The sequence below is a fragment of the Triticum aestivum genome, chromosome 1D (genome assembly GCF_018294505.1).
Source record: "Triticum aestivum cultivar Chinese Spring chromosome 1D, IWGSC CS RefSeq v2.1, whole genome shotgun sequence".
NCBI lineage: Eukaryota > Viridiplantae > Streptophyta > Magnoliopsida > Poales > Poaceae > Triticum > Triticum aestivum.
In genome coordinates this window covers 87,740,928-87,744,329 of record NC_057796.1, presented here as the reverse complement: position 1 = coordinate 87,744,329, position 3,402 = coordinate 87,740,928, and the positions used below count along the sequence as shown (strand labels likewise).

Below are 3,402 nucleotides of genomic sequence, written 5' to 3'. Positions count from 1 at the left end.
GTACAACTTTGTATTAAAGTTAGTACAAAGTTAAGACACTTATTTTGGGACAGAGGAAGTATATTACAACCGGAAGTCTTCATAATCATAGACATTGAAGTTGCAATGCAGGCGATCTGATTCTACAGGTCTCAAGATCTTGCAATTCAACAAGTCATAGACATATAAATGTATTCTTGTTACTGCATCTTGCAATTCAACAAGGCGAAAAACTTCGTACAGACATTACTTTTAGGATGGTAGTAAATTCTACTCCCTCAGTCCCATAATTTTAATTTAAGATGTTATGACAATCAATATACCCATAATATAAGATTTTACTACAACCTATATATACATATCTGGGACAGAGGGAGTATAACTCTTAAATTTCATGCATGTACCACAACCAGTTCCAGTAAAACTAGCATACATCAGACAGAAGAGTATAAGGCGCCCCTTTTCGGAAAAAAATCAGACAGAAGAGTCAGAATAGATACAATACTCGCTGGAACATATATTGTTTGAGCATGTACCATGACTGGCTCACATAATAAAGCTGCGTTACATAAAAAGGATCTAGAGAATCTGGCAGACTGCCACGACTAAATAGCTAAGAGTTACATAATCGCCCAAGTGACCTTCAGAAGCATCTTGTAGTCCCCGCAGGTGATACTCCCATCATCGTAACCATTGCGCCTTGGAGTAAACTCAATAGTGACGACAGATAACTCATCATCACCTACAGCAGCAGCAACAGTCAACACCAGAATCTCATCCACAGAAACTCCTACTACGCGCCGCGCCGTTTGTATGACTCCATTGTCACCTGCAGTTAGGGCACCACTCACTTTGCTATCATGTAGCACAATGTCGCATGGAATACTGGTAGTGGAAGCAACAATCTTCCCATGGAATTCATCAGGTCCCTCAAGGATCCTGATCTCAACAGTGGCCTCCACCGACCTCCTTACGAATGTATAGTTTAAATCCAATATGCTGTGCATGCTGACAAGTGTTTCCGTATCAACCACATATCTGGGACTATATTCCAGCCTGCTGATAGCATCCACCTCCATCAGGCCTTTACTGAGTCTATCATCATCACAGTCCTCCCATGCACATCCTTCACCTTCAGATTGATTTCGAAGAATATATCATCGCATACCATGAATCCTCTCTTGGGACCAGTCAAAATCAACGAATCATCCTGCAAGATCAATTTGAATAGATAAATTCAAGATGCTTGTTTCTGGGATTGATTGAATTACCCTTGCTTTGGGGTTCATTTTTAGCTATGTTTTGAATGATGAAACAAGGTAATTACACTCAGAAAAATTATGCTACATCTGTGCTGATGTATTTTTTGTACTCCTTTTCTTATTGTGCAGATTGCTCTAGAACCATAAACTGAGGCACGCAAGTGATAAACCCCTGGCTCCTAACACTATTCGCTATAAGGCAACTAACTGAAGTATCTTAAAATCAACATCATATGGAACAGATGCAAAACCAGACCCGTCATTCAAGTATAACATACAAAACCTAAATCAGAATTACTGACATACAACATTCAGAAATTTTTCTGTCAGGAAATCACCAATTATTTTATTTTGTAAATCAGAGGACTAATATGAGGAAATACCAGTACAAGAAATACACATTTATATGTTGTACTCCCTCCATTCCAAATTACTCGTCGTGGTTTTAGTTCAAATTTGAACTAAAACCACGACGAGTAATTTGGAACGGAGGGAGTATGTGTCTGTAGCTATGAGGCAAATGGCAGTAAAACCTTTGAGCTGATGAGCTGGCAATCATCCTGATCGCGCCGGAATATAGACACATTTTCTATCCAGACTGTCCCTGGCTATGATGGTACCATAGACATTGAGTGGGTAGCCATAGTCGGAGGACACAATATTGATGGAGACAACATTGACCGAGTTTTTGAGCCGGAACGCCTCTTTGAAGGTTTTACCAGTATGTTGCATGGGACCGGCAGGTGCTGTCAAACGAGAGGAAAATTCATCTCAATCAATCAAAGAGAGTAAAAAGAAGAGTATGTATGTAGGTGTAAATTGGACTTCCACATGATTGGATATAGTAGTTGAGTCAGGCTAACAGTGGTTTGTCATACAACACTAGATCAACGTCGCGGCCTGCAGATTTATCAGGAAGCAGTTCTCCGTCGACAACAGACTCATCTTAAGACAAGCTGTAGAGATACATCATACTGGTGTATCACCTGATCTGTGCAACCAATGCCAGAACCATACACATAGAAGAAGAAGCATTGTTTTGCAGCATTGCCCGTCAAGTGTCATCCCCATCCCTGGGCTTTTGCCGCTTTACCATTCTACCAAGATTCAATTCATCTCTTGAATCGTCAGCTACTAGCATATTGCTCCCAACAGCGTTGCATGACTACATGTATGTCTGTCTTAAATCTGTAATACAGCACCATTACTCTGTGTATGACCGTGTGATGAAGCCCAGCATGTTGCATTCCGGAGGAGTTGAATTCTGAGCTACTGTAATCCATGGGAATTGTTTGTACGCTGCTATTGTCAGGTCCCTGATTGTATCATCCTCCAACTTTGGGATAAGTTTATTAGACTTTTACACCAAATCTTTTGTGTGTGCTGTGTTGAACCTTGGCTTTCATCACTCTTCTAGTACAAACCACGGCCAGTTGGCTAAACCGTGCCTTACCTGCAACAGGTATGCATCCTGTATTCCCTCCGCGACAACAAAAATCATGCATCCCTCTCTTAAGTTGGAATTTTAAGGAGAAAGACATGCAGAATTTTAAGGAGAAAGACATACTAATGCTCCAGACGAGCGGTTCTTGATCCATGGCATGGGCTACTCCTCCAGGAAGGCGTATCAACTGCTCCTTCATGAAGACATCGAGGACGACCATGCTGCCCTAATTTGGAGGTCCAGAGCCCCTCACAAGCTCAAAATCTTTGCTTGGTTGCTTTTCCGTGGACGGCTGAACACCAAGTGCAACTTGTTTCACAAAACAATCGTCCCCGATGCCTCCTGCCCACGCTGTGGCGGCCCCTCTGAAGATACTGCCCACCTGTTCCTCCTCTGTCCGCATGCGGTTCGGACCTGGGAACGGCTGGGCCTCTCCCCGACTGCAAGATTTCAAGACCTGTGGCTACTACCAATCCCCGATAATCTGAATGGTCGTGTATGGCCTGAAGTGTTGCTCATGATACTATCAAAAATATGGGACTCCAGAAACGCTGCCGCTTTCCGTAGCGAAATGCACTCTGCTCTCCTCACTGTGAGGAACATTTGTAACGACCTAGAGGTTTGTAATAACCGATTCAGAGACCCGGCTGACAAGGCAGCTGCTAACTCCTGGCTGCTGTTCCTTACCTCACGGCTTGCCGTGACCTTGTAATCTCC

The 3,402-nt window shown here is 42.8% G+C and overlaps 1 pseudogene; it reads right to left on the bottom strand.

The window, feature by feature from the left end:
• Positions 1–420: 420 nt before the first annotated feature.
• The window catches only part of LOC123180497 (uncharacterized), a 4,818-nt pseudogene continuing 1,836 nt past the window's right edge, over positions 421–3,402 (bottom strand).